Genomic DNA, 22,466 nt, shown 5'->3' with positions numbered 1-22,466 from the left:
AGGTTTCTTTTATAGTTATAACTACCTACTACACTGCAGTCCACTTGACGGTAAATTACAACTCCAAATAGAACAAACGTTCTAATTGGAGCCGAATAGATGCGTTGCTTTCTCCTAGGACTAAGATGGCTCTTTGATGTTTAAGTCAAGTTTAAGTGACGTTCACCATTTTATTATTTCTACTTTTCTCTATGTGTATGTGTATGTGTATGTGTATGTGTATGTGTATGTGTATGTGTATGTGTATGTGTATGTGTATGTGCAAATGTATGTGTGTGTGCAAATGTATGTGTGTGTGAGTGTGTGTGTGTGTGTATGTATGTGTGCGTGCGTGTGTGTGTTTGTGTGTGTGTGTTTGTGAGTGTGTGTGAGTGTGTGTTTTGTAATATTGGAGTAACAAACGAACTTAGTCCACTCGATGGTAAGTAGCCGCTGCCGCCTATAGACATCTGTGAACAATTCAATATAGACCATACCCTCTGTTAGAATGCAGACCTCCTTCACACTAGAACTGGACATGGTGGTAAAGTCTACGCCAAACTTCTAGTCCGCTTTGAAGTTACAACTACAACTACAAGGATATACTCCATAGCAATAGTAAGCGCATACTGACTCAGCAATGTACCCGTGGGAGGGAGCGGGCAGCGGCGGGTGCCGGGGGGGTTCCTCGCCGTCTTCGCCCCGCTGCTGTTGCGATGCGACTCGGTTCTATATTCAGAGCGGACTAGTAGTTTGGCGTGGACTGTACCTCCCCTGTCAAACTATACTAGCTCAAGCACCTTTCACATGTGTATCCGTAAATATATTTTATGAAATGTTAATGCATGTTACGAAAACCAATTACATACATTTAATAAGTAAATTACTTAGCTCATTTGCACGCAATATGTTATTAACGGATCTCACTAATGTTATCCCTTACTAAATTAATTTACACCGGTTCTCATTTAAGCTTATTGAATAATGATTAGTAGAATGCAAACAGCTGGTATTAATTTTCGAATTAAGCTCGTGTGGAATTGTAAACAGGATACTGCCAATCAATCAACCAATAAAATATATAATAAAGGAGTAGCAGATGCACTCCACCTGATGGTAAGTGGCTACTGCCGCCCATGTCATCATGTCTTCAACTCCAGATAGGATTAGATATTCCTAACTGTGGTCGGCCACAGATGCGCCGCGAACCCTGAGGACTAAGCTTGAACGCCTCGGAAAAGTGTGTCTCTCTTACCACACTCATCAAACCAGAACATAGCAGCGCTTAACACTGCTGTTACGAGGTAGAAATAGGTGTTATTAAAACCATGTTATTTTAATTAAGTATGAAATGGATAGACTGTCTATTGTTGGGAGTAAATGGTCTACAGATATCTAGAACTATCCCTCAGGGATCAAAGGAGACCTATTTGAGGTTGGTTGCTATCTCGAAGGACTAATTTTAGATGGGGTTGTCTACTAAGACAATTTAATGTTAGTTTAACTAAATGGTGTTTTATTTACATAACATTAATAATATGGCATGCGTCATTGTATGAGTTCCAATTTTCTTATACATAATAGTATATCAAATTATGTTGATGTGCAAGGTAATTTTATCAATTGCTCATTATAATAATTTCGCAATAAGATTATTTCATGTAACACTTACTTCTGCTTAGATAACCCTCTTCGTAACCAACACGAAACCAGATCTCGAAAATTTATTTCATACATAAACGTATTATATTTATGAGCTTCCCCGTTTTATTTGACAGTTAACAAAATTACTCGAGTGTAAGCAGAGTTAATAGAAAACAATAAACAGTTTATGGTGTGTGACGGAGACAAATTAACGAGTGCACGTGGCGGTGGCGGGAACGAAATGAGTTGGGATGTTCATCATGAGTGGCAGATTTGGGGGCACGGCAGTGTTTGGGGCTGGTTGTTTTTGTTCATTATTTACTTATATTTTTATGTATAGATGATAAATTAACACAGTAAAATACACAGTCTAAATTATATTTAATGCATATATTATAATGGCGTAATTTTATTTTGAAAATTTAAATGAAAATTTAATTTCTTTTCAGTTTATATTCGATCTTTACTTTTAGCATTTTTAGTTTTAAGTCATATTTTTAAGTTAAATATAATATGTATACGGATAATATTATTAGTGACTAAATTGACATACTATGTAGATTTTTGCTGTGCTATATTCACAAATACATACTTTTTATTTAAAAAATGTTATTAAAAAGTTTTGATTAAAGCTATGTAGAAGTAATCAATACTTTTGTACTTCACCAAAATTAAAATAAATTACAAAACAAACCACTCCAAGAACAATAAAAATAATATTTTGTTTTTATTAAGCTGTACTTTAACGAAAAGAGCGTGCGAAAACAGACTTGGCCCTATTTTTACGCTGAGCTTTTCTTAACGGCATTTCCTTATTTGCAGGTCCATAGCAATATGGCTCAACGGCGCCTCAAGCGGTAATGTGTGGTCATAAATTAAACGATAATAAGTTCAGACAACAGCGCCGCTGTTAATGACTGGGTTCTAGGATAGTGCCGCTCGCCCCATAGTAAGCTTTTAATACATTATGGGTACTGCGATAGTAAATTTTCGAATTTGGTACGCGATTAAATCGACCGATTTTCAGTACATATTTTTGTGTGATAATATTAAATTTGCATTAAGTTCAGAAAATGTTAAGTGGTTACAACCAAATCTATATAGAACCGGTGTTCGTTTGATGAAAATGAGATGCCATTTGTGGGAACTATGAAGGAACGCCTTGAAAAACTGAATTTCTCTTACGAGACTTTCAAATCTGAATACGGAACTACACCACTTTAATCTAAAAAATAACTGTGCTTTAATAGAAAATGTAGCAGCGGCGTCGTCGCAAGCGAACGAACCATGAGTTCAACTGCTACAAATTAAACAGTTTTGAATGGTGATTGACATTTTTTAAGATGACATGAGATTTAATTAAACAGAAATTCTCCTTAAAATTCTTATGAGTTTTAAGGAAAGATGATTAACATTCATTATTTTGAAACTACTACTGTTGTAATATTGAAATAACACGATACGTATTATACTAGATTCTTTACAAATTTCAGGACGAATTCTTATAGACAAGTAATTTAAATGTTCATGTGTCCATATCATAATATTTTACGAAATTCAATCGCTGCTACCTGCGAATATTCATCTTTACTTGGTAATTCAATTAAATTATACGAGTACTCAAAATTATTTTAAATTGCTACTAATACATTAAATGTTCATTTATCCATATCATAATATTTTACGTAATTCTGTCGCCGCTACTTCTATTCTAGGTAATTCGATTCAATTATACTCAAAATTAATACCATAGCCTGTTTCACTAAAGCTTAACAGCACTTTAAGCGGTAATGTGTGGCCATAAATTAAACGATAATAAGTTGAGACAACACGATGCCGTTAATGACTGCGCGCGATTATCGCCGCCCGCCCTACAGCCTGTACTAGATCAAGCTTTTTGTTGCTTTTTAATATCAAGAGCATTATATTTATGTTTACAATTATAACGAATATTTTCAAGGTATTAGAATCTTTTGTCGGTTTGTTGCGGAACACGCTGCTGTGCTGTTTTAGGGGTGTGTGTTCTGGTTTTAGGGGTGTAATAATTTACGACTTCAAGTTTAGCAGTATGTGTATGGTCCGTCTCACTAACATATTACATTATACGTGTATTGGCCGATATTATTAATCAATTACGCATTTTTTCCGATCATAGATCGAACTTTAAAAATTTGTAGTGATCAGAAATTGTTAAATTTAATTATTTTATTTAAATGCAAAATATTTAATAGATATATTAATTATTAATAACAACAGCACTTTAAACTATAATGTATGGCCATAAATTATACGATAATAAGTTGAGACAACACGATGCCGTTAATGACTGCGCGCAATTATCGCCGCCCGCCCTACAGCCCGTACTAGATCAAGCTTTTTGTTGCTTTTTAATATTAAGAATATAATACATATTTTTATTATTATCATGAATATTTTCAGTGTATTAGAATCTTTTGTCGTTTTTTTTTGCAGAACTCGCTGCCGTGCCCCAGTTGTAGGGGTGTAATAGTTTTATTATTATCATGAATATTTTCAATGTATTAGAATCTTTTGTCGTTTTTTTTTTGCGGAGCTCGCTGCCGTGCCCCAGTTGTAGGGGTGTAATAATTTACGACTTCAAGTTTACCAATGTATGTATGGTCGGTCTCACTTACCTACGTGTGTATATGTGTATTGCTCGACATTATTAATCAATTTAGCATTTTTTTCCGATCAAAGATCGAAATTTAATAATTTCTATTAGGCAGAAATTGTCAAATTTCAATTTTTGGTTTGGCAAAACATTTGGTAGATTAATTAGTTAAGTTAATGGCTACTTATCAGCAGAAGGAATACATATATTTATACACATATTATTATGGACTTCAGTTCATCTGATTTTTTGTGATCACAGTCGTCCATAAATGTCACTAATCAACTTCTAATCCTGAAGGCGATAACAGATGCTTCCCTACTCCTGAAAACTAAGTTGGAGCACCTCGTTTAAATAAGTTTGCTGTATCTCACAATCTGCCCCACCACGTTAGTCCAGTTTATTTTAAAGAAATTTTAAGTCACTTATAGGCTATCGAAAAAGTTTAACAAAGCCTATATTAACCCTAGGGTAGCTGTTATCTCTCAGGATAACAAATCAAATCATATTTGTAACGCTAGCCAAGTGCTTTACATGTACGAGTACATTTTAACATCTCTGAAGCAGTCTAGACGTAAAATTAATTATTAATGCAGGATTATAAATGTTTTAATGGATGTTTTAGTTAAGTGGTAAGTAAAACGGATTAAACTTGACATTGTTATCACGTGCTTACATGTAATTTATTTTAACTACACTGCATTAAAATGATGCGAAGAAAATATAATAAATTAAGCTAAACGTAAATTAAAATGTATTGTTCAGTAATTAATAATCTTAATAGTTATTATTGAATTACCAACATATTTTGTGTCCTTATCAGTTTAATAAAAATCATCATATAGAAGCAGCAAGCGAGGACAAGGTCCGCCTGATGATAAATTGCTACTGCTGTCTATGGACATCAGTAATCAATCCCAGATAAGATTAGAATCCTACCTGAGATCGGCCCGAGATGCGCAGCTACTCCTGAGGACTAAGTTCGAACGCCTCAAATGGCTCTTACACCCTCAAACCAGCGGTGCTTAAAACTAGTGTTATTGGGTAGAAACCAGTGTGACGAGTTTTCGAACTACAGAAAATTCTACCCTCTTAAAAGTGGGTAGTATGTTCGTTGTACGTTTGAATAAACACTAAGTTTTATCCAAACTAATAGATGCCTTATTCCTCAGAAGTTTTTAGCTGAATTCAATATTTTAAAAGCCCTATCAAAATCGCTTAGAGCATATCCAAAGTTCATTGGTAAGAACCTAATCACTTAAAAGATCTCGCAGAAAGTTTACCCGAGCTGAATGCCGATCCTCGTTACCAGCTACTAATCCTACAGAATGAATATTTTCTAACTAGCTTTTCCTCACGGCTTCGTTGGCCGTTTGAGGTCGATGACATTAGTTGTCCCTCGGGAACAGTACTTTTTCAGGATAAAGGATTCCTTGCATACGTGTATACAAAATTTCATGACAGTGGGTTTGGCAGTTAGGACGTGAAAGTGTAACAAAGAAACAAACAAACAAACACACTTTCACATTATAATACAAGTTAGGATAAGTAAAATAATTTAGTCTCGTTGTTGGTAAATAAAATTATAAGTATTAAATTACCTTTTCCAAGGTTCATAACCACGGAAAAGGGTTCATAAACCACAAATAGGTCTACTATTTGTGGTTTATGAACCCTTTTCCGAAAGAACCACCGCCAAACCTATTTCTGCCTTATAATGACAGTGTTAAGCGCTGCTCTGCGCACTTTGAAGGGTGTGTAAAGAAAGATGCACTCATCCGCACCATTCCAATTTAGTCTTCAGGGATACCAACGTATCTTAGGCAAAAGTCAGGTAATCTCGTCTATTCTGGGGATGTAATATTGATCTACTGAATATATTATGATAAAATTGTTCAATATCCATAGCATCAAATTCGGTATCAAATATTTGATTCATCGTGAAGACGAATTAATAGACTTTACAAGTCTTTAGAAATATAATTGCGAACTTGTGCCATGGTGAAGTAAGTTTGTGGCAAGTGATAATTCATTTATAAACTCTACCCGCCAACCGAGAAAATTCTAGAAGGATACTCTACATTCACTCACACATTTTTAAAGTTGGTAAACTCTTCATAGAGAGACTGAAACACCACTGCCACTTTCGACAGTGACGACTCTGCCGTTAGATTATTTTTCTTCGCTATAAAATTAAATTTCCTGCTGTTTTCACATTTGAGAAGTGTATTATTATATGCTTTAAAAGTATTATATTTTCATTGTCCGACTTTGGTGTTGAAGTATTACTTGAGCCTTGATATTTCTAGCATCAAGTTATTGCATTTTATTGGAGGGGTGTGTATGCCGGTTGGTTTATATACGAACTATCTTAGTTCTCAGGAATACTGCTCTACCCATATAGATTAGGTTCAGCTAGAACTCCGTACCATCACTAATTAATATTAATTATTATTAATTAGAATTCTATACAATACATAGTTACAGATGTTCATGGGCGGCAATTGAACACTTAGCGTTATTTCAAAAGTATATAAAAAAAAGTGTGTGTGTGTCAGCTACGACGCACGATTGGAGTTTACTCCTCACGAACGATAATTATGATATATATCGAATAGAAAATACCAATTAACCGCATCCATGTGTTTTTTGGATTCTTCTTCATTATCATCTAAATCAATTTCTTGCATATTTTCAAATATTTTTTCAACTTTAATCACTTGATGATTTGTTTAATAGTACATAAAAATACACGTATCAATGCATAGAAGTACAAGAAAACTTTAAAATCAAAACATTAAAACTTGATGGTTAGGTTGCTGTTTATGTACGTTGTATATAGATGTATATATGGGCGCATGGGTATAATAGCGCCATCTAGTGGCAAGTTTTATAAATTGTAAGTTTGCAAGTTTATCAATCTATGTATGTTGGTTCCAAATATTATAATGGTAACTTAATATAATTGTTTATATTAAAGTAAATTTTAATATAATATAATTATTTATATTTAAAACAATGTTAAACGTTTTATAACTTAAAACTTAATAATTATAATTTCTTTGCCATCTATAAAATATCCTTGTTGCAATTTACGGATGCAATTTATATGAGACTCATATGTAATTTGGATTGTTTCTGAATGTTTTATAATTCTAGAATTCATTTAAAACGTATTACTAATTGTATATAACTTATTTTGAACATAATTCTTTAGCAATAATTCTGTAATAAATATCAAATAATACTGTTTTGATTTTGCCCGTTTATCGTTGATAGATGGTGCTGATCAATAATGCATCCATTTTTATAAGTTAAATTAATATATCAGTAACTTACAAAAGCCTCTTTATGTTAAAAACTTATTTTGCTAATATTATATCTTATTCAATTGCTTACTGATTTTATATGTTACTCTTCTTTAAAAACGTTCTTAAAAGATTGTTAATCATATTATGGCGCCAATGTTCATATTTTTCACAGTGTTTATAAATGATCAAACCTATAACTTAATTTATGCAAAAATGTAAACAAATTAGTTAATAACGTTTTAATGTTTTATATATTGCTAATTATTTTTATTGTAATAATTACTTTCATATGGGATTTGAACTTACTGTATTTTAAATTAATAAAAGCACTCTTGATTCATATTTTGGTTAAAAACGCTACTTCCTTTTTGAGAGGATATGATGATTGTAATAAAAAGGAGGGATTGTGATGGATCAATAATATATTCGTATTTGGCTTATTTTAAATTATCTATGTTTTATTTGTGGCTAAAAATACTTTTAATATGTAGTCTGTGAACCTATTTTACCGATACAACGCATTCCTTCACGTCACTAGTACAAAAAAATAAAATTATGACATTTCTATTCAGTGACTTCACTGGTGTTGCGCGTAAAGTGTGTGTTCAATATTCAAATTTGTGTTAAATATTCAAATAATTTGTATATGATAGTTCCGTAATATTAAACTAGATGGCGCTGCTAAAACAGCCGTTGAATCACGCTGTTGAGAACCTTTCGTAGATACTATAAGAGGCCCCTTGTAAATTTATTAATATATATTCAGTGGAACATATAAGTGTGTTTTTTATTCAAGTGTGGTTAGTAACAACCCCTCAGCCCCTTCACCTCTCTCCGAATTCGAACAGTGTGGATATATATGTTTGTCTCTTTCTACGTTACGCCTCAACTTTTCGTGTTACATTTGAGTTTACTCCTCATTAGCGGTGGGTCGTTGAAGTTTTTTCCGTCAACGAAACGTCAACGTTAATTTCCGTTGATCAACTAGTTAATTTCGTCAACGAGTTAACGTGTTACTAATTTCAACTTGCATCAATAATAAACGGTTTTTAACTATGCTGCAACGATCAACGCATCTCTACTGAAGTGCGGTAAATGTTATTTTAGAAACAACTACTTTTTGCCCGCGGCTTCGCCCGTGTTTAAAAGAAAATAATATAACATACTAACATACATAAAACTGAAAATTCGTACCTTCAACTTTGCTAAAAATCATCACTTGATCAAATGCATAGTTTACGATTCAATCCTTACTAATGTCGATTAAAATAATCGATGTTTTGGGTCCAAAAGATCGATTATCCGATTAATCGATCTTAGTTCGCCATCCCTAGTCTCGTGGGATTTCTGGGATAAAAACTATCCTATGTCTTTTCTCGGGTCTCAGACTATCTCTGTACAAAATTTCATTATTTCATATTTTCGGATTTATAATATTAGTAAGGATTTGACGTAGTGCGTGTTATTAAATATCAATATCAAGAATTGATATAAATATCAATTCTTGATATTTATATAATTATTTATTAGGAAATAATTCGATATGTTCTTATAATAATTGGAGTTCAAATTATGCTATTATACCGACAATCAAGCCCGTCTGCTACTCGCATATTATAAAAAAAAATAACATAAGTTTAATTCTAAACAAAATACAATTTTACGTTGAAAATAACGAAACGTTCCGTTTAACGTCGTTGACGTAATGTTGATTCGTTGATCGGTTGATTTAACTTGTTCGTTGATTCAACGACCACCGTTACAAAATACAATTTACGTTGAAAATAACGAAACGTTCCGTTCAACGACGTTGACGTATTTAACTAGTTAATTTCTATTGGGTTAACGTTGATTCGTTGAAAGTGAATCAACGGTTGATTTAACTAGTTCGTTGATTCAACGACCACCGCTACTCCTCATAAAATTTCCGTACCGGGCCTTATAACTCAAATCGTTTCTTAAGGAGTAAACTCCAAAAATCCATGCGCGGCAGTAACAATATAATATAATATTATTATTTTTCAAAACTAAAAATCAATCTAGTAACTTTGCCTGAACTCTCCCTAAGGCGCTTTCTCTCGCCTCGAAAATCGTTAGTCCTGTGGATGTTGATAAGGACAATGGTACAAAATTATTAAAATCGTGTATTGTCATCGGTTTTTGATATTTTTTCAAAATTTCGAATTAAACTGGACGTTCAAAGTGGACAGAAATCGGGTTCAAAGATTCCGTTACTGTTACGTACATACGTACATACAACGCAAGCTAATAAAAGCGTGTTAAAAACATTCGTTACAAACCTTATCGGCAATGTTAACATGAGTTTCGATTAAGATGGAGTTTGAACTGCCTAAAAGCCTCTAAGTTAAACAATCACTACAACATGTTATAACCGGAACCGACCACTTAACGATTTCTCCGAGGTACAAAATCGATCACAGACAATTACTGATAGCTGTTACCCTTCCAAGAACCGATTGTGCTACCTTGGTTTGGTTCAACAAAAATAATTTTTCCCTTGATCGATATATAACACAATCTATCGGATTATAAGACTTTTCTATCTCAGATATTTAAATCTTTAGCTTCGCGCTAGAGGGCCCTTTATTCGGTTCACATTTAATAAATGATTAAAGGTGATACGATTAAGTGATACGCTATTTGTCCATCGACCATCGATACCGATTCGATACCGATAATTAATAACGGTGCCGAAGTAGCGTACATACATTTGCTATAGCTGCTTATCCACCGAATATCCGTCTTCCGGGCACCGTCATTCCGAGTAGATCGGCGTGATCGCTAGATCAGCACCGAGTTTTTGACGGGCCGATGTGCCGGCAATGTAAAACACGTTGGAACTCGTCCATACACTGTCGTCACACGAGTGGCACCTGGAACATGGCAACTGTTATCGGCTCGGTGACGGTGCAGTGGACAAACAGCCATACCGTTTTCTTTCGGTTAAGTTAAGATATTTGTTTGCCAATACTGTTATACGAATAATATAATAGAAATTGTTCTAAGTATTTTGATGTTCACTAGAGACAAAAACTAGATACAAGTGATTTATTCGAGTATAAAGTTTCAACTACTTTACCTAATTACCTAACCTTATTCTTTATATGATAAAAGCCGCCTAACAACTAAAAGAAACAAGAGAATACGAAATAAAATTGAGTTATGTATTATATTTCCTTAATATTGTACAATTTTGCTTTTAAATGTTTTTATTAGGTGCGAGCACCACCCGTATGATCGTAGCTAAGTTCGTTGCCCTTGTTATTGTTAAGTTTAATAGCTGTTTACTTAATCAGGATTAAATCTTTGATTGTATCCTGGGAAGTTTATTTGATATTAATATTTTAGTACGAAGTAATAATATAGTAGCTATCTACGGCTTCAGTCTTAAAGTAAATTTTGATTTTCGTACATATTTGAAGGTGGTAGAACCCTTTGTGGTTCGACTCCGGCGGCACCACCGCCACATCTATTTCTGCCTAATAATAGCAGTGTTAGGCGCTGCTGTATTCCGTTTTGAAGGGTGTGATAAGGGAGACATTCTTTTCCAAGGCGTTCCAGCTTAGTCCTCAGGGGTAGAGGCGCATCTGTGGCAGACCTCAGGTAATCCTATCTGTAATCTAATCCTATCTGGGGTTAATTACAGATGTCGATAGGTGGCAGTAGCCACTTACTATCAGGTGGATTGCATGCTCGTCTGCTACTCCTAAATTATATATTATATATATTACACTGCCATTGACTTACATGTGAGGAACCATTTAATCTTTAGGAGTAGAGAAGCTTCTGAGATCGACTTCAAATAGCATCACTTAACTCAACTGAATCAGTTATAGGTTTTCATGGAAGGCAGAGACAAGTTACTATCAGATGAACTAAATGCTAGTTTGCTACAGTAACCTAATTATTTAATAGGTATTTACCTATTGTAATAAAACAAACCATATTTTATTTTTTAAAAGAACTAAGGACATATATGGTACTACTGCAGTTAGGCCGATGACTTCACAAAGGCATATATCGTCATCGTCACGTCATCAACCCATTATTGTCCCACAGCTGGGTACGGGTCTCCTCTTAGAATGAGAAGGATTAGGCCATAGTCCACCGCGCTGGCCAAGTGCGTATTGATAGACTTCACATACCTTTGAGTTTTTTTATATAAATCTCTCAGGAATCCAGGTTTCCTCACGATGTTTTCCTTCACCGTTTTAAGAAAGTGATAATTAATTTTTAATACGCACATATCTTTAAAAAATCAGAGGTGCCTAGGATGTGTACCTCGGACCCCTCGTTAGAGAGGTTGTTTCTAAATCATTAGGCTATCACTGCATTTTTGAGCTTTGAAGCTTGTAACACCTGCATATTGTTACCTACTCAAACATACACATTACATAACACAAGCTGTGATTACAATTCAATACACGCTCCATTTCACTATTTCCTTCTGTTATGACAAGCTCATGATGATATCCCGGATTATATAATCCGCCTTCAAATCCATACATATGTGGGGCTAATGATGTTATGCAGATCATATGCCAAAGACATTATCGCCCCAAATCATAGTCTGGAGAGGTTAGCGATGTTTAATCAAACGCACTTAGTATAATATATTATGCTATCAGAATAATGTTTAGGCAACGCCCACTATTAAGCGCTTGATATAATGTTATAGTAAGTCCTCTCAACGGTACAAACTATTAAAAATAAATGTAACATAAAAAACCTAAAAAAATAAAGACTTAAAAAATAAAATGTTATGTGAAATATCATGACAAAATCTGAATGAATAATATTCGATACATAGAAAACTGGTGTTTTTTTGAATTCGAATATCGGTTTCACGATTAAAAATTTCTGTCAAATTTTTAACGAATGTAAAATGAGTAACAGAATTTGTTACGCATTTTACATTCGTTATTGAATGTTATTGAAAATATATACAGTATAGTACCTATAAATAATTTTCGGTGAATCGCCAAGTTAAACATAATGTTAATTAATTTACTAATAATGTTTATTAATTTTCTAATTTAATATTAATTTCAATCTTTAACCTAGTAATAAACGTCAATAACACTATATGAGTTAAGATAATAACTCTTGAACAAAAGATCACTTAGTATTATAATCATAATTTAATATTATAATTTATACTGTAACGCTAAAGTATCTATATCTAGTATTAACGCTGAAGGGAATATTAAGACGGTGTCAGTTACAGATAAGACAGCCGTTTAAATATGTCTCATAAAATATTACTAGCCCTAGTACAACCACTTAATGTTAAGCGCAAATAAAAAATATATTAAGTATCTCATTCGAAGTTGCGTGATTTATAGTAGCTCCTTCCAGTTTCATTTCCTTACCGCAGAGTAGTAAATGGAATTCCTTCAATTTATTTTTAATGTACGCAAGATTGCAACTCTCGATTCCTTGTTCAAATTGAAAGTACTCGATATTTTACAGAACAATAATTAGAGTAGCACTTTAAAGTTGGGTAAGACGGTTTCGAAAATATGTCGTGTCGTGGAAATTAAGACGTTAAAAAAATGCAATATGACACGTGAAAAGACAAATTTTGATGATATCCTCCGTTATTTTTTCTCATGATTAATATTTCATGATGAAACGAATTCATTCCGTTACACGACGTCGTAACTTGTTATGATGTGACGTCATGTGTGTGTTAACCCTTACGTGTGTGTCTTTTTCATTTGTTTCTTTTATTATATATCAACACGATTTATACCAATCAATCTATTCAATTTTTGCCCAAAAAATTGAAATTTCAAAATTTCTTATAGCTTTTAATGTTATTTTTTTTTTTTGCTATTTAACAAATTAAAAATAAGTGTGTTGGATATTGTGATTGCTGGTCTTTTGGTAATTTTTCAAGAAGTTTGGAGTTGTCAACTAGAGAGCCATCTTAATTATTTATTCGGTGGTGACAAAAACAGCACGGAAGTTTGCTTCCAAGGCGCTTAATTATCAGAAGGATAATTACTTAATCGACCGCTTTCAACTTCAATTTTACAGGATTAACCGAGAATTAAAATGATGTCTCAGCACTTCGATACTTTTAAGTACCGCTAATAAAAATCAAGAATTAAATGTAGGTATGTTTCATCATAAACTAAATGTTATATATAAAATTCTCGTGTCACAATGTTAGTTACCGTACTCCTCCGAAACGGCTTTACCGTTTTTCACCAAATTTTATATGCATATTCAGTAGGTCTGAGAATCGGCTACTATCTCTTTTTCATACCCCTAAGTGATAAGGATTGTGCACCCTTAACATTTTTTTTATTTATATTGCAACACAACGTTTGCTGGGTCAGCTAATAATACATAATACAAAAAATACTCAGTTAAAATATGTTAGTATTTGGATAAAAAAATATTTTCCGGTCATTTTCTGACAAATGAAGTATTTACTCACTGTATTATAAAATTAACACTGATATTAAAAATTCCAAATTTAGTTAATGGCTAAAAAATCTTTGAATGCGTTTATATGTACACGAAATGTCTAAAACTATTTAATCCATTATAATATAAGGACATCTAAAAGAAACTTGTTAAATATATATAATGGAAAATAAACAAGTGTAGCACGTAATCATGAGGATGTACAAACATACGTACGTAAATACAATACGTGAATACATATTTTATACATAATTATTTTAACTTGTGGCACATAAACATATTAAAGTTGTATAGGCATCAGGTGCATTTTACGTGAGCAATAAATTCCGCGGAATTCTTTTATAACAGATGTTACAGTTTACGTAACAGTACAGATAATAAAATATTTTTTTTTACGTAGCGTAAGCAAACAACGAGTGTTAATCTGACATACTCGTATATTAAGCAACTACTATCTTTGGACATCTATAACTGAACGTTTATGTACGATCCAGCTCGAAGGCCAGACCGCACGGGTTTGTAGGGTTATACTTCCGGCTCGAAGGCCAAAAGTATTGTGCGGACCAGCTCGAAGGCCAGACCGCGAGGGTGTAGGTATGCGGGCACGGCCACGCAATCCCACGGGATGATATAAGTGGACTGTATAGTGTGAGAGGTATGACCCAATCTTCGTCCCAGCAGATGAGTAGAAAAACCACCAACCTTGCCTTCCAAGTCTATCTGCGGACTCGAATCGTGTCAGGAGGGACGCGCACGGTGCTGTCACGGGGTTCGAGGATGCAAGCACGGCCTGATCTCCCCGAGGAGTAGTCTCTGCACTTCACAATGCACGCGCGGCAATCCACGTGGAAAGGAGTAGCGAGAGGGCACGTACAGAACGTCTGTAGGCTCCCGCCGAGCGCAAGACGACGACTGGTCGCACGAAGCGACATTGGCGAGACAACTCTGGTGGATATTTGCTTCTACCCACCTACAGTTGACAAAAGATTGAACAGTTTAAGATTTATTTATGTGTTTTCATACATGCGGCGGAGGCGTCATTCAAGCTCAATACTGCATCTCAAAATAATTATAGTGAAACTGCTCCAAGTAGGTAGCACTAGGGGTAACGTTGACGTTTTCGATGCATCGTGGTTTTTAGTATGTTTGAAAGTGGTAAACCCTTTGTGATTTCAATCCGGAGGCATCAGCGCCACATCTATTTCTGTCTAACAAGTGTTAAGCGCTGCTATGTTTCGTTTTGAAGAGTACGGCAAGGAACATATTCTTATTGGAGGTGTTCCAACTTAATCTCCAGTGGCAAAATAACTATAACCGACCTCTGTTCTTATGTATAGTTGGCTACTGATCTCCATGGGTGACAGGGCCATTTATCATAGGCTTATGTTCACTTCAATATTATAAAAATTATATAAACAGCGTTACTGCTTGTGAAAACTGAAATGAAATGCTTGACATTATGTCTGCCTTAACGTGCTCATTAAGTCAGTTAATAAAATTACATGGTAGTAATGCAGAAATCGAACCACAAAATACTTTTTAAAACTGTAATATGTGATGCCACTACTACTACAAAACATTACTACTACAAAACTTCCCGTCCTATTCACCTTGCCATACATCAAAATAAAGCCAAAGCAAACTAAATTATGCACCAATAGATTCAAGTTGCATATATTTTAGTCGGTTATATAATGTTGGCATTTGTTCCAATGTTTATTTGGCGGGGCTCGCCAATTTGTTGGATACATAAAACCAGTCCTCTATTCAGTTAGAAGCCCTATTGATGAATTCAATTGAGGTTCAGTTCAAATTGACAAAATTCACATACTCTTTTACACATAGAATCGTTTTTATGTTGATTTTGTCCGAAAAAACGTGCGCAGTATACGGGTGATGGAATTTATAACGGCTCTATTTCATTCGTTTTATGCTCGGCAGCGAAATAAGGGTAGGTGTTTATGTACTGCAAATAAATTAGCAGTATTTTGAGGTAAAATTTATGATTATCGTAATTTTATTTTCCGTTTTGTCGCCACTTCGCCGTTATTACTTTAAACTAACCAGTTTTCAGTGCATTTTTACGTAGTTAATAACATGGTCGATGTTTTATATGAATGTGAGTAGTTTTGTGTTAAAAAAATATTTTGCATTAAAAAAGCACAGTACTTTTATATTTTACGTTAAATTGTTAAACGTATTAATGTTGGTCTCCAAACAACTGCTAACATTAATGTATTTAGACTAATCCAATGAAAACTATGTTTCTAATAGATACATTAGAATCTTTACAATTTTGAGTTATCACATCTATTATCAATCCACGTTAAAACTTCATGATGAAAATTCAATTCTTCGCGATGAGATACTTCAGTGAAAGAATAATGTTACTGTGACGATAAATTAATTCCATACGGCACGTTGGTTACTATGCCGGCGTGATGAAAAGAGGGCCTAGGTTCGACCTCGTTCGATTAATAGTCCATTTACATGCAGCATAGGGAATTCTTGAGTAGTGTTGAGAGCGAGAATGTTATTTATTTATTTAGATTACACGACGCATGATATACCAACCGACTTTATATTTTTTTATAGATATAGGAGTAGCAGACGAGTCAGGGACTTCTTTAATCAATCCCAGATAGGATTAAATATTCCTACCTGAGGTCGGCCACATACGCGTCGCTACCCTTGAGGACTAAGCTGCAATGCCTCCGGAAAGTATGTCTACCTTACCACACCCTTAAAACCAGAACACATAACAGCATCATTTAACACTTCTGTTATGAGGCAAAAATAAGTGTGGCAGTGGTGCCGCCAGAGTCGAACCACAAAGTGTTCTACGACCATCAATTTCATTAGAAAATTTGCATTAGAAAGTATTTGTAAAAAGATGTTAAAATCAAACTAATCACTAAGCCTTGTTTTGCAACTTTTTTAAAATGTATCATTTATTTCGACCATTTATACACAATCGTCGCTGTAATGCGCTACTTTAAGTTTTATTATACTTTCAGGCAGTTTTTTAAAACGATAAGAACGTTTAAGTTGCAAGCAAGACAGTTGGACGAACGCGATGATATTTAGTAGCTGTTGTGCATTTTATTTTATGGAAGCGAACTTGTTGTTGAAAGAATTTATTCTTATAGTATTTTTTATGGTTTTGTAAGAAAACATTTGTTGTAAAGTGATGTTATTTATAAAGTGTATAAAACTGTTCTTTTAAGTTAAGATTGATTAACAGAAATGTACTAAAGATTTTTATAAGATATTGCTGTACAAGAATACTCAAGGAAGAGACAGATAAAGATGTGTAGGGAAAGACTATTTGGCTGATAGAATTCAGTAATCAGTCTTTAATTAAGCTTTTTCTATAGCCGTTGCCTAGCTGCTTCATCATTTAATCTATACATCTATACATATAAATAAAATTGGAGTGTATGTTTTTAATATTGTAATAACCGCTTTTTACTACATGCATACGAATATACATACGGTACATACACCAAAATAACATTTTTTTTAATTTTTATCTGTCTGTCTGTCTGTTTGTTCTGGCTCATCTCTGAAATGGCTGAACCGATTTTAACGGAACTTTTATTGGCAGGTTGCTGATGTAACAAGGAGTAACTGAGGTTACTTATATTTTAGAACTAGCTGGGCCCCGCGGTTTTACCTGCGTTATTTCGACAACTTTGAAATTTGCTTAACTGGGGATTGTACCAGGAATCTCACTTTGTTCAGTGTCCACGGCGCCACAATATTATTATGACGAAAGGGAAGAAAGTGGGTTATAATTTCATATGGAAATAATACTTACTTCAGTTTTAAAATAAGACTTGAAACGAGTACGGTTACCTTAAAATACATTATCATGTATATACGGATATGTACTCGTATAAAAATAAGAATTTTACATAAAATAAAAAAATACATTCAATACATTCAATTGGTAATGAAACGGTTAATAAATAAACGAATATGATATACAATTTAATAAAAATCATCAAACCTCCAGTTTACAGAAAAACTCAGAACAATATATCGTAAAAAAGCGTACTAAAAATATTACATTTATGGGCCAATATCATATTGCTTTTTAATCAAATGAGCAAAAAATATCTTTTGTATACACTCCTTTTGTGAGAGCGTAATTGTCGGTTATTTTTACCCAATTTATTACATTTTTATTGTTAAAAAAGAACGAGGTTTTCTTTTTGATTTTTATGTACACATAATATGGTATGAAAATTAGCGATGTTTCTTTAGCGATGTTTGAACTCTGTTAGTTCACATGTGAACCTGCTTCACACATTTCAATAGGGATTTGTACCTTGTTTTGGCAAATAAAGATGTTTGACTTGATTTGATTTACGTAAAAAAATATGAAGCAGTTTTTCCTGATATGCTTAATATCAGCGCTACCTTTATTTTATGTAAATTACATAAAAGTATTACTTAGTTTCCGTTGAACCGATTCTCACGAGATTTCCAAACATTGTTAAATATTCGAAACTCAATCCTGATATTGCAAAGGTATTTCCTGCTTAAATCATGAGAATTCGAGATTTTTTGGTAACGAAAATAATAAATACAGGGTTCTTTTAGGTCCCAACTCATCAGCTTTTCTGATGCAGAGATACTAGTTAGTTAAGACGTTATTCGTTCATTATGTTAGAAATTATTATTTTAGGTATAGAGAACCTTTTATGATATTCCATTTTACAACTACTTAGTTCTGATACTACCGAGGCACGTAAATCTAAAGGATCTGTAAGCTGCCGTTTAGTTACTTAGAAAAAAATACGACTAAACTTATTAAAAAATATGACTAAATTTAAAATCTCAATAGAGTAGCTAACGGGATATAATTAAAATGGCGAAGGGTGATTTTTGTAGGCAAGAAATGAATAGATTATTAAAAACCTACGTAAATAGATTGTTTCAAGTTAGTTTTAAATGTTCAAAATGCTGACTGCGAAACCAAAATCATCCTAAATACAAATGATTTGATTAAAATATGAAGCCAATTAGATTTGAGGAGTTTTTATTTTATATCTACTTAACTGAGATCACAATAAAATAGGATGGCATTGTGTACAAAATTGGCACCTCGATCCATTCAAAATGCTTAATAATCAGAAACATAAAGGTCCTATAAAGTTAAGACCCCAAAGCGGTGCTCACCATCAGGACTAATTATTTTTCCTTTCATCTTCGACAAACTGGCACAGCAAAGAGACTTTGACAAAAGCGAAGGAAGGTATAGTCTGAAAACAAAGGATCCAAAAGAAAATTGTGAGGGTCCAACGGCGATCGTTTCGGGTAATTTTCTTTGTTGTCCTAAGTATATCTTGCGATGTGATAAAAACACGATTCCACTTTAAATAATTTCGTTCTATAATTTGATTGCCGCTTAATTAAACTGTATCTTTTAATCAAAATGTATATTTTTACACGATTTTCAAAAGATATTCCAAAAATAACCAAAATCAAAATCCAAAATTTAAAAACCGCATTTAATTGCCATAGATTATTATATATTTCAAATTGCTGTATTAACTATTAAAATAATCTGAAGATGCTTTATTTATATACTACAAAAAAAAAAACAAAATTCATAAATTGAAAAAAATTAAAGCTCGACGAAGATACTCACAAATCTATTCAAAAAGTTTCCGCAACACGTTTTGTTCCATCGTAAACCACTAATTTAATAGACGACAGTGAATTACTGAACTTAGGCAAGCGTTGAAGAACGCCGGGCGATATTGTAAATCATATCCGAAAAGTTCATTTACCGAGTCACGGTGTTCGAAACTTTCGTAGTACGGCTACGTAGCTACGGGCTACGGCGTAGAGCGTCCGTCCCGAACCGCGGGGCGCGTCGCACTGAGCTCTCTCCCGACAAGACAATCTTTGCCTGTACAGGCCCTCGACAGATAACAGCAACTTGTGAGCTTTCACACGAATAACGGCCGCGTTACGGAACCTTTGTCTTCCGTTCGCTTTTTAACAAACTCTCTAGTTACACAATAATTGAAAACGTTTTTGTGCGCTCATTAATTCGTTCATCCTGGTTTTTAATTCTGGCACTTAATGGAGATTAATTGTAGTATTTATTTTTAAATAACGTTCCTTGACTGATATCGTAACTTCCAAGTAAAATATTTCAACTTTAACTAAGTATTTAATTTTGTTGAATAGTTCACGCATAGTTATTGTTTTGGGCAAGATTGAAGTTGTAATATAAGTTTTTTTTGGAAGTTATAGTACTATAAGAATCTTATAGGTTTGTGGTAGAACCCTTTGAGGTTCGACTCCGGCGGCACCACCGCCAAACCTATTTCTACCTAATAACAGCAGTGTTAGGCGCTGCTGTGTTCCGGTTTGAAGGGTGCGGTAAGGGAGACAGGCTTTTCCGAGGCGTTCCCGCTTAGTCCTCAGGGGTAGCGGCACATCTATATCTAATCCTCTCTGGGGTTGATTACAGATGTCCATGGGCGGCACTAGCCACTTACCATCAGGTGGACTGCATGCTCGTTTGCTACTCCTATATTATAAAAATAATCTTACTATGTACTATATTTCATCTTTGAATCAAAAAAAATCATAACATATGAAAAATTTTAGCATTAACATCAACAGAGTGAATTATACTGGCACATTATTAATAACTCTGTCTTATAATTTAAATAAATCTGAAACAATATTTCATTAGGGGTTTAAAAACGCTGAGATTTATTAAACATCACTAGACAGCGTATAGATACTAAAGTTGTCATGACATTTTAAATTACTTTATTGCGACAACCAATCTTTTAGGCGAAAATACTTTTTCACTAATTAAAAATCTTCAATTAAACAAAAGATTGAATGTAATAATAAAGTGAACTTTTTAAACTACGTTACTTGTTTCATACCGTTATTTAAACAAATATTTTAACACCTTTGTTTTAACTACACTTAGACTTTATTTTAGTACATAATTAAACGTACAATAAATAATATAATTCAGGAAATAACATATTAAACTACATTCTTTCAATACAATTAACTAATTTTTGTTCACAATAATAAATTTATTGAAACAGTCCATCTATGAATAGAAAATTTTGAATTTTATACACTCTGTACATGGGAATCAGAGCGTGTAATAACAATAACTTGCTTAAATTAAAACAAAATGAGTAACATAATAAAATCCGTCAACACAATAACGCCACATGTTTCATTCTTCTATAAAAGTTGCGAAAGAATCAAACAAATTCACAATGTTAACTCGAACTTTGAGCTGTAAAGGTTGCGTCCTGAAATACGATTATTTCCCCGAGAGCGTGCATAAAAACAGGCAAATCACCAAACAAGATAACATTCGCTAGGTCTTCCACCGCGGGAATCTCATTTTCAATATGTTTTTATAACTTTCAGTGAGGAAATGAGGTGGCGCTCGCGGCGCTCGGCGCTAGCATTGTCATCATAAACCAACCGCTGCCTCCTTCATAAATCCGCTCCAAATGTACCTTTATACGCATTATGCCATAACACCGAGGATTCTTTTTTGGCCCACAATGCTTTTAAATCCAACAAATAAGTCGTATCTCTATCCGTTTATTGGGGTTCAGTATCGTGTTTTTGCGTCGCTATTTTAAAATTCTTTTATCGTGAAGCTTCATCCGCTGACTTATATAGGTACGCTTATTTGTAATTGTTATTTGTGCTGTGTTTGTTGTTATTTTTACCCGACTGCCAAGGAAGGGTTATGTTTTTCGCGCGTATCTTGTATGTTTGTCTTTCTTTATTTGATCCGATCTAACAAACGGCTGGATGAATTTCAACAGTTAAAGTGTCATTATATTTGTCTCAATGACCCGAGTGTCCTTAGATAGGTGTTAGTAAAAAAAAATCAAAATGGCGGATTTTTGGCGCGAAATAGTAACACATTTAAAATAAAAAGTTAACCGAACCTATCGAGTAGGGTATCAAATGGAAGGAAATTAAACGGACATTATAAAAACATATTTGTATATATATAAAACAGTAAGGTGACTGACTGACTGACTAACTAAATGACTTTTTCATTTTTCAGAAATCAACGTACAGCCTAAACCAAGGACCTTACAGTTCTGAAATTTTGCACACAGGTTCTCTATATCGCTTGAATAAGTACTAAGAAAGGCCTTTTGGAAATTCTACCCTTAAGAGGGTAAAATAGGGGAAAACACTTTTTTTGAAATCCTTTAATTTTGAAGCAACTACTATAAAATTTTGTATTTGGCTTTCTGGACAGGAACAAGTACGCACTTATTTATCCCCCTCCGAAAAATCAACCCCGTAGAGGGTAAAATAAGGGTTAAAAGTTCATTTGAACAATCGTCAATTTTGAAGCAAACACTATGACATTTTGTATCAGGCTTGTTGGATAAAAATAAAGAAATGCT

The 22,466-nt window shown here is 33.8% G+C and overlaps 1 protein-coding gene across 1 annotated transcript in view; it reads right to left on the bottom strand.

Moving 5' to 3' along the window:
* The window catches only part of LOC140753714 (lachesin), a 106,044-nt gene extending 86,138 nt beyond the window's left edge, over nt 1-19,906 (bottom strand). Inside the window, exon 1 of the mRNA XM_073088480.1 lies at nt 19,685-19,906. The gene's annotated coding sequence lies outside the window, so the exon portion shown is untranslated. The remainder of the gene's footprint in view (nt 1-19,684) is intronic.
* Between the last annotated feature and the right edge of the window lie 2,560 nt (nt 19,907-22,466).

This window comes from Epargyreus clarus, unplaced genomic scaffold (assembly GCF_041222505.1).
Source record: "Epargyreus clarus isolate Ecla_fem2 unplaced genomic scaffold, WU_Ecla_fem_2.2 ptg000003l, whole genome shotgun sequence".
Classification (NCBI taxonomy): Eukaryota; Metazoa; Arthropoda; class Insecta; order Lepidoptera; family Hesperiidae; genus Epargyreus; species Epargyreus clarus.
The sequence above is the reverse complement of the archived record's forward strand: the minus strand, read 5'-3'. Positions and strand labels throughout refer to the sequence as shown.